The sequence below is a fragment of the Silurus meridionalis genome, chromosome 7 (assembly GCF_014805685.1).
Source record: "Silurus meridionalis isolate SWU-2019-XX chromosome 7, ASM1480568v1, whole genome shotgun sequence".
NCBI classification, from domain to species: Eukaryota; Metazoa; Chordata; class Actinopteri; order Siluriformes; family Siluridae; genus Silurus; species Silurus meridionalis.
In genome coordinates, this window is record NC_060890.1 from 19,879,543 (window position 1) to 19,896,423 (window position 16,881).

General features: G+C 37.1%; 1 protein-coding gene across 4 annotated transcripts in view; it reads right to left on the minus strand.

Annotated features, from left to right (window-relative positions):
* ptprea (protein tyrosine phosphatase receptor type Ea) overlaps positions 1 to 16,881 on the minus strand; it is an 83,434-nt gene that overhangs the window by 29,040 nt on the left and 37,513 nt on the right. For 3 of the 4 annotated variants that reach the window (XM_046853988.1, XM_046853991.1, XM_046853989.1), the window contains exon 2: positions 15,064 to 15,280. The gene's annotated coding sequence lies outside the window, so the exon portion shown is untranslated. Of the gene's footprint in view, positions 1 to 15,063; positions 15,281 to 15,396; positions 15,416 to 16,881 lie in introns of those variants that run through there. The other variant, XM_046853990.1, reaches the window with a different exon arrangement.

A 16,881-nucleotide genomic window follows, 5' to 3' on the forward strand; every position in this document is an offset into this window, starting at 1 on the left:
ATTATAGCTACACACACCTCAAGAGTAACCTTTTTAAGGAAAAGGTACACAGCAAACATAATCTGCGTCACACACCGCTGATTAGTTTGATGCAGTCATTGGGGTGTGAAGGTCCATCGTACAAATGTGTAATTTATCTCAACTTAATAGAGTCTATTGTGCAAAAACGTAACAGAAAGAAGTCCTTGGCATGGTCATTTTAAGACACAGCCTGGGTTGTCTCACTCTAGTGGCTTTATTTTTACTCGACATGTGTTTAAATTTGGGTCAAAGCTAATAAAAGTGATAACTGACATGTTAACAAAGAAATGTAAAAAAAAACTAAGAAATATATGCATGATGTGCACTATATGGCTAATATGTACCCTAAAACTGTACTTATTAAACAATACATTATACATTCAGACTTAGTTCCTATTTCCTGTTTAAATAATCCCTAGGTTCTGGGGAGGCTTTCCACTAGATTTTGGAGTATGGCTGTGGAGATATGTGCTCATTCAGTGAAAGCGTATTAGTTGTTCAGTGGGGTTGAGGTCAGAGCTCTGTGCAGGAAGATCTTCCATACCAGGCTTGATAAATCATATATTCGTGGAGCTTGCTTTGTGTGCAGGAACACTGTTATGCTGGAACAGGTTTGGATCTCTAAGTTCCAGTGTCTGGAAAAATGTAATGCTACAGCGTACAACAACATTCTATAAATTGAGTGCTTTCAAATTTGCAGCCCGTTTGGGGAAGAATTACAAATGTTTTCATAGTCAGGAGCACACACGCTTTTGGTCATATAGTTAGTAGTAAAAAAAAGCACTAAAATGAACAAATGAATGAAGGTTGTGCAACTTCATAAAGCCTGCAGGAAAACTAAATAAATCTTTAGCTTTATGGGGTTCATAGGCATATGTACTGCAATTTTACAAATAAAGTATTAGAGAAATAAATCACTCTCTTTTCTAGTTTTTCCCCGATTCTTTTTTCCCACTATTGTGGGATTGACAAATGTGCATGCATCAGAGAGATCAACACAAAGATGCGTTCTGACATCATGTCATGAATCCCCCCTTTGTGTCACGGTTACCGTAGCAACAAGCACCATGTGCTCATGTTTGTTTTGGTCCTGTCTTGCACTTTAGCCTTCCAAAGATGCTCTGCTGCAGTATTTCAAAACACGTTTTTAGGTTTTACTGTCCATCTGCTGCTGCATCAGCAAACACCCAGACGACAACGGAATGTGAACGTAGCTCAGGCATCTGGTCTCAAACATGCACACGATCATCTCGCTCTCTCTCACACACACTCTTTTTATGCAAATATCTTTAAAATCTGTCATGGTTTTGAAGTGGTGTGGCCTTGACTAAAGTGAATAACAAATGAAAGCACATACACATATAAACCACAAAAGCATTTGACCAAAAACACACTCACACTCACACAGAGCAAGGACATACCGGAAAGACCAATTTACCCCTGCTCTATCTCAGCTCATAGCTATGGGTGTGGAATGTGACAAAACTATCATATGAATCTCAAAAGGCTGTTCTGTGAAACTTGATGTGTACCATGATACAGCTTTGCTCACAGAAGTCTCACATAAAAGAAGTTTGGTTAATAATAAATAAACAAATGTATAATCATGTATTGTTTCTATATTCATTCTATATAATTACATCAATATTTACAAAAAAAAAAAAAAAGAATATATGTGTGCAGTATACATTCTATGCATGTACATATTATATTGTGTGTACATTTTTTAACATCAAGCTACATTCATTCACATTTATGCCAGTATAAGGAGCGTATAATTATCTCATTTATACAACTGAACAGTTGAGGGTTTAGGGCCTTGCTCAGAGGCCCAACAGTGGCAACTTTGTAGTGCTCAGATTTAAACTCCAACTTTAATATAAATAATAATAATAATAGCACAATATTTCAACAAATGAATGATGATCATTTATCAGGATTTGAATATTATTTTGTCAATTGCCTCAGTGATTTACTCACTACATGCTTCATGTCTTTAATTTGAGACTGTTACAGAAACCTCACGCTGACTCAAATTAAAGGATGATAAATAAAGCAGGCAGTGCATGCATGGCAAGAGATGACAGCATAAAACAAAATTCTCTCCTTGATTTTTTCTTTGCTTCACCAACGCAAATAATCCTCAACAGGACCTAATGGGCTGTAGCAGATTTACTAAGGGGGTTTTCCAAACAGCCTCTGCACTGTGGTTGTCCTGGTTACATCAGGCTGCAGGGGAAGCTGGGAAATGGGAGGAGGCAGATACTGGTCTGGCGTGGTTAAACCTCTGGCCTGGAGAGATGTATCACAGTAATAACTACACTCCTCAGTGACAGAGGCGGCGAGGCATTCATTAAAGAGGCCCTGCATCAGGCCAACAGAACAGAGTCTCTTTTTTTATCTTTCTCTCACATTCCTTGTCCCGCCAGTCACTGTTTCACTCTCTGTGTCTTCTTTTTGACATTCTGAAGCAGTTTCAGCACTTTATTGGGCTCTGTTCTCTTTATAGTGTTTCTCAGAATATTTATTTCTTCTAAATCTTTTCTCTTTCTTATGCTGAAGTCTTTTATCAAAAAGATTATTTAGTGTCAGACAAGGACACAATCTCTATTATATTCTTACTCCTTTTTAGGACTTTTGATTTCTCTGAAGGACTGTGAAAGGCCTAGAAAAACCTTCAAATGTTCATTGTTTGCACAGACATGGTCTGTGAATAAATTCTACCATTTTAAACACTGATTGACTTAAAAAGAATTTACTTTTTAATGCTGACTGTGGCACAGGAGCATCACAGACGTCCAGACACCTGGAATTTGATTAAAAACTGAATTGATTCACTATGATTCACACAGTTATCCAGTGATTTGATCAAAGCCTGACATTCACTCTGTCAGGAAAGCATACACAGCTGGCACGCTTGTTGACAGATAAGGTGTAAAGCAGACTGACTGCATGTACTGTATTGTTTGGTAAACTGGCTCCATGTTTTTTGCAGGCATTTACTAAAGCAAGACTAAGCTGGGGTTTTTAAAGAAAGTTAAGGTTTCACAGAAAAATCCAAATTGGCCAAAACCCCTCGTCTCATCTCTTTCTTTTTTTTTTTTGGCTTGAACTCTTTGTATGAAACTACTGCTTTAGAGGTGCTTTGAGACATGAAAGACTCAGTAAGAAACTGACTAACATGTTATTAGTGATATTATATTGTGTATATTTTTAACACTCAGCACTCCAAAATCATTCCAAACATTTTGGGAATGAGATAATTTTTTTTTAAAACACCTCCTTAAACTGCGGCCTGAAATTCCAGTAGACTTTTACATAAAATGTGCCTCAGTCTTTGTAAAAGGATCGTGTCAAAAGAACATAATGTCTCTGGTAAAAAACTAAACAAAATAAATGAAGGCAAAGATTTTATAAGGCCATAAAAAGTCAAAATCTAATTAAAATTGTTCATTGTGCTAAAGTAGAACTCACATAATGCTACTGAGAGATTGGGTTTATCTGGTGTTTATACTGTATAATGTAACTAATTAATGCATATTTGAAAAATTACGCAGCAGATTTTCATATCAAATAAGACCTACATGTCAATTTTATTCATTATTGACCCATTAAAGAGTCAGACAGCCTATTTAAATAATTCTGCTCTTGTAGAATGCTGCAATTTATGCAAATTTTGTAAGGAATCGAGGCTAGATACCAGCACTGCTTTCTGTTACTATTAAGGGCATCACTGTTCCTTTTCATTATGCAGTCATTTCTTCTGCTGCTGTCTTTGGCTTTCTAAAGTTAGCATATCATCTCCTTCCACAGAACACTCCAGCTCTCTGTGGTAATCAATCAGGATCTCTCTCTCTCTCTCTCTCTCTCTCTCTCTCTCTCTCTCTCTCTCTTGCGAGTGCTCAGACTTTAGTGTTATCAGTGACCTTGGGGCCTGCAGAGATGCCATCTCACATCTCAGGAACATAGCGACACCACCGTTCGGCACACATGCCATGTCGAGTCACACATTAGGAGAAAGAAAAGAAGGCAGTGTGAAAATACTTTATGGCTTTGGTGCCTGTGATATTAATCTGACAATTGTGTAAAGGATACAAGCACAGGCCTTATAGGCAATAACAATTTGCAAATCAGTAAATCATGTTCGACTTTACAATTGTGATTTTTTTTTTATTTGTGCATGCAATTAAAAAAATATATATATTTTTACGATTTCAAAATTTTAGCTGCCACAAACATAGTTATACACAGAATAGAACATGCAGTGAAATGTAAACCTGATCAGCTGCTCAGAAAATTGTGCATTAAATAAAATAGGGGGTCACCAACCTTTTTGAAACTGAGAGCTACTTCTTGGGTACCAATTAATGTGAAGGGCTACCAGTTTGATACACACAGTTTTCAGTTTGATCTAAAATAAAAAATTTGCTAAATTGACCTTTTATTATATGTTATTATTAATAATTAATGATATTCGTCTATGTGAAGACACTGATCAGGTAGTTGGTAGTGGTAGTTAAAAAGTGCACATGTTTATGTTATTTTGTAAGTTTTGTGCTTTTTGCTAGAATCTCTTCCTCTAAAAAAGCAAAATACATCTAAACATGAATCAATTTGTTCAGGATGTTATTGATTACACACCTGACAACTTTTCAGTGAGGTTAAATAGTGCACACAGTGACAGAGTCAGCATCTTCCAAAAAAAATGCATGTACAAAATATGTTTCCAAAAATGTTCCAGCTATTCTGGAAAGAGATCTTTCGCAATCACATGATTCTGAAAGAACTGTAAGGGATGAACATCTGTTTGTCCCTTGGGATCAGAACAGAGTACAAAAGTCTACAGTCTTCAGCCCATTCAATACACTGAACAAAATTATATTATATTTAGTACTTTTGTTTTTGCCCCCATTTTTGCCAGAGCAACTATCTGAGCCTTTTGGTTATAAAAAAGGAAACACTTTCTGATTAAAAAATCCAACATGGCATAATATACACAATTTTCTTTCCAAATCGCACCCAGCATGCACAATTTTTATCCTTTTACACACATATTAATTTGTAACATTCACTAGAATTTAAAATCAGCAACATCATGTAAATGTAATCTAGGTTAAATATTAATTTGTGTTTACTTTGTTGTGGTATATCAGTAGGTCAGTCGTGAAGATGTAGGAATCAGGTGAGTCACCATTCTGTTCACCATTACAAAACCAAACAAGCTGCTGGGCAACAATTAAAATGATGCCACTCATCAAGAAAATCTCAACTTTTCTGTATTCAGCATTCTGAAATGACACAAATAGAAAATTACAGAGTGAAAAATAATCACCAGGGCGATTATGAAACCCAGGTTGTGTTAAACATCAGCTAGGTGAAGCATGCTTTCTCCAGCGAGAGTGCTGTTTGTGCTGCAGGACCAACCGAGTGTGTGATTAGTGAGTAAATATTTACTGAAAAATGCAGCTTGCACATGCTGACACCAAACAAATGCCGACCTCATGCACGTGCATGTGTATGATGTGTAGAGGAAGAAGAACCGTCTTTAGAGTTACACCAGAAAGAAATAAACACATGGCGATGGCAGCTGGCGATGAGATTCTAACTCTCTGCAATTGCTCTGCATGTGTTCTTGCGTGTTTTGTGTGAGCGGGAAGTCTGAAATTCTGGGGCCTGTGCCTGAATGTGTGTGGTGCACCCAGATGTTATATCCCAGAGAAATCTGACCTAATCTGCAGATTTATACAAACTTATCTGAAAAAAAAATAGCATAAGCACAAATCTCCCCGCACAGCTGTAAACGATTACATACTGTTATCAGTCCTACCACTGCAGTACAGGTTAATGCATTAAAGATAGAATAATTAATTATTATGAAGTGATGTAAATATATAGTACAGTGCTGCTAAACATTTGCATTCTCCAAATGCATCTTTTACATAAATCTGTTCAGAAAAACGGCAAATATTCTGTATTAATTCTGTCTCAAAATACACAAATAACTCCATGAGAAGCAAGTGAGAAAACCATATGAATACGGAAAGATAAAAGAGTATTATGATTTTCTTTTCAGGTTATGTTTGCAGTAAACATGTAACATGGTAGTGGAGTGGTAGCTCCAGTGGTTAAGGCGCTGGATTACTGATCGGAAGGTCGGAGGGTTCAAGTCCCGGTATCGCCAAGCTGCCACTCTTGGGCCCTTGAGAAAGGCCCTTAACCCTCTGTGCTCCAGGGGTGCCGTATCATGGCTGACCCTGCGTTCTGACCCCAGCTTCCAAGCAAAACTGGGATATGCAAAGAACAAATTTCACTGTGCTGTAATGTATATGTGACAAATAAAGGCTATTCTATTTTTTTGGCTAAAAGTTTTAATGGCCCAAATGGCTAAAACATGCTTTTGTGTTGTTTTGCTTTTGGTACAGTTTGTGCAAAAAACTTAATTCTAAAGTATTTTATTTTACTCAAAGCCAGCTGTGGGGGAAAAGGAGGAACTGCTATTTTGCATTCACATTATTTTGACTGACTGCTTCCTTCAACCGTAATCTACCAAGATAGATTTGCAGCTTTCGCAAGTGAAGTTTGGTAGTGAAGTTACTATGTCATTTTCTTCTGGTACATAACATTTGATTTGCATACAACTCTCTCTATTAATTCAGAACCTACTCTTTTCTTGGAAGTGACCTCCCAGCCAGCAGAGGTCACCATTGCACAAACACAGAGTGCACACAACATACACATACAATAAAAAACCATTAAGCCTAATGGCTATACTGTATACTCCAATTAGCTTTCAAAGAACATTTAAAAGTCGTCATTGAAAATGATTAGGTAACTTTTACATTTAGTGCATTCAGTACTTATACGCTTTCAAGGCCAAGTGGCTTTCATTTGTGTTGCTCATTGCTGATTTTTGCTTTGTTTAGGTTTGGTTCTGTTTACCTGGTTTGGTTTGCAGCTAAAAAAAAATCTAACACAGCCACATAACATTCACCAGGCTTCATAGAGGTTCAATAATAACTCCATAATGCGATAATAATGGTTTGCTTGTTCACAATATGATTCCAGTTAATGATAAAAATTATTTTTTTTTAAAAAGTTTGTATTAATGTTGAAAAATCATACAACTTAAATGTTGAAGAAAGTATTTATGTTTTCTAGAAAAAAAATCAAGCAAACATGACATTGATCAATCCTAATGCCAAATGCATTTGCAGAAAAATTCAGGAAACATCCCATTATACAACTGTAATGTAATTTTTCTTATTGGATATTATTGTCTTACACTTTTTGTATTTTTAAATCTGAGCGGTATTTCAGATTAGTGACTAGGTGTTTCAGTTCTTATAAATATATTTGATCTACTTATACTCTCCAGCCGAGTCTTGTCACATGCTAATTGCATTGGTAAATTACCAACATTAAGTGTAGTAAACAGTAACATCAAGAGGTTACAAAAAAAAGTGGAAAAAATACTTTTGAGAATGTTCTCGAATCCATAAAGAGCTGTTACTTGATAGCTTTGATTTCCAAGCCTTTTTTAAACCCAACAGAACCAACCACACTTAATCTAACTGTTACAACTGCAAACACAAGAAAGCAGTTCTCAAACACAGATCTTGTGTTTGCTATTCTCCAAAATGCCTTCTCACATTCCATTCTGACTTGAGTTTAAATACCATGTGAGGAATAAACTTTCACTTTTGCTTGAAATGGGATCAGAATCATAAAAGTGAGCATTATGGGACAGACTTGCTCCTCTTATTGCATGATCAAAGCAGGAAATATTATCCACGGAATGGGAACCTTGTAAGGACAGCTGAGATGAAAGAAAGGAGGGGAGAAATGTGGGACAATGTATAAAGTGGGGATAAAAGATAATAAATGTTCACATTTTAAGAAATAGGATCATACAGACATTCCACATATATAACGTAGTTAATTTCTTGTGGAACAAAAAGTACTATAATGAATAGCTATTAGAAAAAAAAAATAAACAAAAGTGTTTTTAGTGTGTCAGTGTGTTAGGGTATAGAAAATATAAAAAGAAAATTAAATATACAATATATTATTATATTAAATAATGTCATTAATATGGGCTAAAAAAAATGCAAATAAATAAGACTGTTTTCAAAATTAAAATAGTAATAATCATACAACAGAAATGTGACAAGTGTTGATAATACTTATATATTTATATTGGATATTATGTTTACAAACTAATATTTTTTTTAATGTTTTTTAATCTTCTTTTATTTACCATTTTATTTACTATTTATAAATAAAATATATGAGAAAAATAGAATGAAAAAAATTATCTACCTATACAGAATGACATTTTAAATCAAAAAGTAATAAATTTTTCAGACATTTAGTACCGAACGTTTTTGTTATATTGTATAGCTGGGAGTGAAATCACTTATTATTTGAGGATATCATAACTATTCTGTTAACTATGAGGTGTTCGGCCACATCTGTTATCTCTGCTGTGTACTGTCATTGTTGCTCTCTGAGATTGTTCAAACTGCCTTGTTGTTTGTGATCATTGTGGATGTAACTCATACAGTAATTGTTATAGCATGATGCTGGACCACACAAACAAACACGGCGCCAAAAACACGTTGGCTCGTGTGCCCACGATCAGAATGTGCCAGTCATTCTGGACCATTTTTGCAAATAAAAGCAGGAGTGTTCCAGATCTGTGGAATTCCATAAATGAATCTCGGATCTCTGGGGGAGGTAAGATGCGCTCGCTCCAAACAATGGAAATATGCAACTGCACCCATTAGCTGAGCGGCCTGAATAAAGCCATTCACATACTACAGCGTAAATGGGTCAGTGTTGAGTGGACTGCACCACACAACAAATACAGGATAGAAAAGTTGAACCTTTTTAAGCATTGGAACAGTTCAGTTGAAAGATCAGATCAATTATTAAAATATAGGACAACTATATTACATCTTCAGTTTCCATGGCTCAGGTGTGTGTTTTCCATTTTATTAACACAATTACATGCCTTTAAATATATAACTCAGTAATAGTTGACACATGCAATTATATATGTGCACAGTGTTCTGAATTCCTGATTCTGATTGGTCAGAAGGTATCATTTCCTTTAAACTTTACTAACAGCTTTTCTCACAGCTCTGACAGTAGCTTCAGCTGTAAATAAGGTTGCATTAACACCCCAGTTTTAACACGCTTTTGTTTCGCCAAAAACAGATCATTTACAGGAACTTGTATGATGGATGTTCCACATAATCTGAAGCTAACAATTAAACACGTGAGCAGCATGTGCCGTTGTTTAACAAAGGAAAAACACATAATTATTGACATGCTGAAGTTTATTTAAGATGATTTATAGAAGGAGTCTCCAGCTTTGTGTGTCATTAAGTTTCCCAGCACAGGAGAGTCTTCAGGACTGAGGACTTTGTGCTGTCTGGTTTCTCAGTCACATGATAAGTCACATGATTACAGCATATGCAAATTCAAGAACTAGTCTTTAATAGGATCAAATAGCCTTTATTTGTCACACATACATTACAGCACAGCGGAATAATCTTTTTGTATATGCCAGCTTGCTTGGAAGCTGGGGTCAGAGCGCAGGGTCAGCCATGATACCGCACCCCTGGAGCACTGGAGAGTTAAGGGCCTTGCTTACAGGCCCCAAGAGTGGCAGCTTGCCGATACCGGGCCTTGAATCCCCGACCTTACCAATCAGTAACCCAAAGCCTTAACTGCCCCCTTTACAAGTTAAACTGTATTCAGCAATGTATTGTTCATACGCAAATGCAAAATGATAAGTGTTCGTGAATTTCTTCAGTGTTTGAGGAAAAAACACTAGGACATTCTGTTATAGAAAATGATTTTTTTTTTAACTGCAAGTATCACATAATTGTAATTATCATTACATCTGTACTCAATGTTTTCAATGATTTAGGTCTTCTATACTCTATACACATTCAAGCTGTATTGTCTGTATGTTTAAGAAGCATAGCAGAAATAAGGCCTTCGATGTGTGAACCTGATGACTGGAACATTGTATGTGTGTGGGCGCCTGTGTGTGTGTGTGTGTGTGTGTGTGTGTGTGTGTGTGTGTGTGTGTGTATGTCTCTGTGTGTTTCTGCAGTGTAAGCATATGCTGTCCTGCATCTGGTGTTTGATAAAGGCAGTTTCCTTTCCTGAGTAGCCAGCCTTCCTGTTCCACTCTGACAGGGAAATCACACACAGATACACACACACACACACACACACACACACACACACATGCACTGACACACAGACAACCCTTCTTTTCCCCCAAAGACAGCAAAGATGAATTCCTTTTCTGTAAAATCTTCAGTATGACATATATATCCCTTCATATAACTACTTCATTTATATAATTGTCTACACTGACCAACATACACACTCTCTAATCATGTGCACATACATAGATGAATATTAGCACTACATTATCCTTAACACACCATTTTTAAAGAATAAATGCAACAATGAGACCAGCGAGTTAAAACACAGTTAAAAGAAAATGTGCACCAGGTCCTTATCCTCACTGCATTGTAAAGTGAAGCAGCGGTGATAACTGAGAACAATAGTATTATTTAAAGCCTTGTGAAAACCTGAACACAACCACTTCCATATATGCAATGGTTAAAAAAAAGAGGGTATCTTACAAAAAGCCAAGTCAGTGGTTGCAAACAAACCACATACAAATGTAAAAACAAATGAGAAAACTTTTCTCAAATATACATTGTGCAGGAAACGGTTTTGTGATGCCTGAAACTGATGCAAATCTAAATAAATTATTATGAATTAAGCTGCATCATTTATTTATTCCCAAACACCAACTGTTCTAACTATGAACTTTTGCTTTTTATCTCAGTCCAACATGATGTACTGAATATAACATTACATAATGGGTCACGTTTTTAAATTGGCAGCATTCTGTGTTTGCCACTTTGCTTATTATAGTTTCACTTCTTTGCATAGTTAGTAACTAAAGAAGAATCTTGATGGCAGTTTGTCATAAGTTCAGAACTTAAATAAAAGTGTGAAATGCTGATGAGTTCAGTTCTTTAACAGGCCACAGCGTTGCAACGCTTGTTTCTCCACATCAGTACTTAATTTCCCTTTTTTAATGTATAAGTGTATGAAAAACTATGGTAGCTTACCACAGGAAGGTTGCCTGAATCACACGCTCTCACCACACATATACACACACACGCTCACACACCACACATGCTCAGACATCTCTCACACACACACACACACACACACACACACACACACACACACACACACAAACACACGCCCATACACACACACACACACACACACACACACACAAGCATCAAATAATACCTACACAATGCTTACTCTATGTAATAAATGCCTGCTTTTATCCCTAACCTTCTCCCTCCACATGGGTGAGAAGGTTCTTCCAACTTGGTTCCTCAAGTTTCCTTCCACTGGCCCAAAACGTACAAGCAGGTGGATGGGCTTTGATAAACTGCCTCTTGTTGTGAATGTGTGTGCCTGGTGCACTGAGATGGACAGGCAAAAATACACCTGACCCTCACATTTCTATGTGATTTGAAATCCCTTTCACCCCTTGCAATAACCTCCACACTGTTGGGAAGGCTTTCCACTAGATTTTGGAGCATGTCTGTGGGGATTTGTGCTCATTCAGACATAAAGGCATTAGTGAGATCAGGGTAAGGAGGTCTGGATTGAAGTCAATGTTCCAATTCATCCAAATATGTGTTCAGTGGGGTTGAGGATTTTTCTAACCCAACCATGGCACACCATGCCAACTAAACCAAATATTTATATACTGTATAATGGCCAGACATAACTTTATGGCCACCAATCAGGCATAACATTATGACCACCTGTGTAATATATTGTGTGGCTCCCCCTTTAGCTGTCCTGACTCTTCGAGCATTAACAGCATTAACTTCTTTAGACAGGAGCTCGTCTATTGGATCAAACCACACGAGCCAGTCTTTGCTCCCCAAGTGCAACAATGAGCTTTGGCCGCCAATGACCCTGTCACTGGTTCACCACTGTTTCCTTTCTTCGACCACTTTTGATAGATACTGACCACTGCAGACCGGGAACATTCCACAAAAACTGCAAAACTGGAATATATATATATATATATATATATATATATATATATATATATATATATATATATATATATATATATATATATATATTTATTGATAATTTTGATCGCCAGTGTGTGTGTGTATATATATATATATATATATATATATATATATATATATATATATATATATATATATATATATATATACACACACTGGCGATCAAAATTAGAGAACAATTTATAAACAATTGAACAATTCTGAAATAATGTCATTTTCACTTCTCAACAGTTGAAGGAGTTTTTGTCCTGTCTATACCATGCTACCAGAACACCTTTTCCACAAAATAACTAAGGCATTAAAAAAAAAACATTATTTTGCAGAAAACCCACTGATCAAAATTAGAGAACACTTTCAGATACCTCCCAGTTATTGGTGTTAATCTGGTACCTGGTGCTAATTTCCTTGATTATCTGTCACTACCTATTTAACTGGCAGCCTAACTTCCTGTTTCACTGACTCTGTAAGATGGTGGGCCGTTCTAAAGTGACTGAAAGCCTCCGGCAGCAGGTTGTCCAGATGAAGGCCAAAGGGATGACCCTATCAGCCATAGCAAGACAAGTTGGTCATTCCAAATCTGTGATTTCAAGAATATTGAATCTTTACAACATCACAAACTCATTCAAGTCCGCCAAGAATGCTGGTCGTCCACGCAAGATAAATACAAGAGAGGACAGGATACTGTGGAGGATCTCAATGGGCAATCGTTTCCACACTGCAGCTGGAATTGCTCACCAGGGTAAGGATCTGTCTCGTCATACAGTGTCTCGACGTTTAAGAGCATTTGGACTGAAAGCCCAATCTGCAGTGACCAAACCTCTCATTAGCATAAAGAATCAAAAGGCTAGACTAAGCATGTTGTGTGGACAGAGGATAACTGGTCCAAAGTTTACTTCAGTGATGTAAGCAAGTTTAATTTATTTGGGTCCGATGGGAAACATTATGTTCGGCGACAACCTGGAGAAAGACTAAACCCAAAGTGTGTAAAAAAGTCAGTGAAAAGTGGAGGAGGAAGTGTCATGGTTTGGGGCATGTTTTCTGCAGCAGGAGTTGGGCCTCTTATACAGCTACATGGCAGAGTGAATGCAAATGTTTATTAGAACCTTCTTCAACCACATATGGTTCCTTCCCTGCGTTCATCACCCAATCAGCCCGCAGTCTTCATGCAGGACAACGCTCCATGTCACACAGCAAAACGGGTAAAGCAGTTCCTTGAAACTGAAAACATTGAAATAATGACATGGCCTGCCCAGAGTCCTGATCTCAACCCAATAGAGAACCTCTGGAAAATCTTTGGTGACAAAGTTATGGCCAAGAAACCCACTACAGTCACCGAACTGTGGAGGAGACTGGAAGAAGAGTGGACCAAAATCACACCAGAGCAGTGTGAGGGACTAGTGCTGTCCTGTGGCTGCAGATGTGCTGAAGTCATTCAGAGCAGAGGCCTGTACACTTCCTACTCATTGCTGACTGTTGTAACCTTCAGAAAATTTTGTTGTAATCTTGTTCCATGCTACAGTCATTGTTGTTCTCTAATTTTGATCAGTGTGTTTCCTGCAAAATAATGTTTTTTTTTAAATGCCTTAGTTATTTTGTAGAAAAAGGTGTTCTGGTAGCATGGTATAGACAGGACAAAAACTCCTTCAACTGTTGAGCAGTGAAGATAACATTATTTCATATATATATATATATATATATGTGTGTGTGTGTGTGTGTGTGTGTGTGTGTGTGTGTGTGTGTGTGTGTGTGTGTGTGAACAAAGGTGTAAAACCCACAGATATCTATAGAAGAATTCAAGCACAGTATGGTGATGAGACGCTCAGCCACAATAAGACATTTCAATGGTGTAAACGTTTCAAAGATGACAGTACATCCGTCAGTGCTAGAATGGTTTAGGCGTACAAACAAATCTTTGTATGGCAAATATTTCCAGGCATTAGATAAATAATGGTTTGTGATATAATGTAGCGGTGGAGTATGTCAAAATACAAACGCCGTTTCCACTAATTGTAATTTGTTCTATTGTTTTATAAACTCAAAAGTGAATTTAAAGCCCATCATATATAACACTACATATCTTAATGCTACAGACACTAACCAGGCATAACTTTATTGCCACTGATGAGGCATAGCATTATGACCACCTGCCTTATATTAACAGCACTAATTTCTTCAGCAATTTCTATTACAGTGGCTCGTATGCTGGATCGGACCACACGGGCCAGACTTCTCTCCCTATGTACCCATGACCCTGTCGCCGGTTTACCATTGTTCCATCCTTGGAGCACTTTTGATAGAAAATGACCATTGCAGAAAGGGAACATCCCACAAGAGCTGCAGTTTTGGAGATGCTCTGACCCAGTCGTCTAGACATCACAATTTGGCCCATGTCATACTCGCTTGAATCGTAAAGCTTGCCAATTTTCCGGTTTCTAATACATCAACTTTAAAGACAAAATGTTCACTTGCTGCCTAATAAATCCCACCCCACTTCGCACAGTCATACTGTTATAATGTTATAATGTTGTGCCTGGTCGTGTATGACGATATGTAGCATTCATTAATATACATTTTTTTTTTTTTTTTTTTTATTTATAAGAAAATTTTAGATATTCTATATAATTGTGTGTTTCCAACAGTTTGGGAAAGAACCTCATATAAAAGGTATGAAGGTTGGGTGTCCCACATTCTTTTAGGCATATGCTTGCCATTTTTATTTTGATTAGGTTAAAACAGCGAACCTGACAACTCTACAATCTACATATATTCTTTACGCTACTGTTTGCCTGATGTTCTATTTCTTACAACACATGAACATGCCATATTTATGTCTTTAGCAACACTAGATAATGGAGTAGAACTGAGGTAGTACCTGATGTGAGTGAAATTTAGCCAGTGCATTCAGCTGTCCATCGTAGCTGCGGTTCTGCTGGAAGACACCAGCTGTCACATCTTTCTCTGTCTCTTCCCCTCTCCACTCGGGTCTTCTGTTCCTTTTTTTACTTTGTTTCTCACTCTGTTCTTTCTCGCTTTCCTAAACCGGTGTGACACAGCAGTTGACGTGGACCCTTGTAGTAGCACTTTACCACCTGGGAAATAAATACATATAAAAAAAAGACAGTGACAGGTCAGATATTATCCTAAGTGAGCATTATTTCATATTTCGAAGTGCCTGAAGTTTGCAGCTATAAAAAATAAACTATACCTTCAAGTACTGTGAAAACAGGAGAAGAAACTATCATAGGCATATACCCAAAACTATAATTAACACTACAAGCTGAGACGTTTGTGCATTAGTGTTACCAGTCACCCATGATGCCTTACACGACCATTTCCGTTGTCATGGTGTCAAATGCATAATTTCACAGCCAGATATACAGTATTCACAGAATTTTTCATCACCATCGGAGAAAGAAGTGACATAGAAAATGTTGTCAAGTAATGTGTTAAAGTTTTAGATCAAGTCAGCATTTCTTATTTTCTTTAACAAGTGTGTGCAAGTGTTTTTACAAATTTAATATGGATTTAAATTCAAAGATTTGAAATATATGTAATTATTTTAAGATGCAAAACACAGATGCTTGCATCCAAAGGCAGAAAAATACTCCATCCCCCCATCTACTTCAAGGCAATTAACAACCCCCATTTTATGCCGTATTCTGTTCAAAACGCTATCATGGCTTTAGTGTACCCATTACCAATCAAGCTACAAGGAAGACGTACATAAAGATTGTTCTCTGTACTGGCAACCAAGTGGTAGACTGATCATCCATTTTCATCTTTAGTTTCAGTCTTTAAATGAAGAATAAAGACCTACGTCTTCAAGCGCTGTTGTAGGATGCAATCCAGTCAGTCGTTTTTAGTTATTAGTTGCAATACAGGGTGAAGTATAAATAAGAAGCAAGCATGTTGTCGAGTATTTTTCTATAACACAATGGCCAGAAGGGTTTTATTCCTCCTATACCACAGCAATTTCAAGACAATTCCAGACAATTCCATATCCACGATCACCACATCACATCTTGTAACTATTTTAAATTTTATACTTAATGTTATGCAGAATCTACAACTTGGGTTAGATCCTGTTATGTCAGATTTTTTTTATATAGAAGGTATAAACATCCATTCCCTCACCGGGATTTTTTCATTGCACTTAAAGTTAATGAAACGCAAACAAAACTTGAGATTTTCCTGAGACATTGCAAAGCCCTGACACTTTACACTCCATTCACTAATATATAATAAACATATCCTTTCTGAAAACTTCACCATAATGTATCACAATGTGTTTTACATCTGTGTGTTAAATCTGTTTGTGTTAAATCTTTTTATTATAAAGGCTTTGATTACATGGAGCATCCAAGTCACTGTGACTGCACTGGTGCTATAGAAACTGTAACAACCCGGGATCAATTCCCAGTCAGGGAACCAACCCCAGCCACTCTTAGTGCCAGTCCCAAGCCCGGATAAATAGGGTGGGTTGCGTTAGGAAGGGCATCCAGCGTAAAAACATGTGCCAAATCAAACATGCGGATGATCCGCTGCGGGGACCCCTGATAGGAGAAGGCGAAAGAAAGTTTTATATACACAAAAACTACAATCATATGAGCCATCATCAGTCACTAGAATTTTTGTTAGAACTGCTGTCAGAGATGTACTGTTATAGAAGACGATTCAACACCTCCTGGTC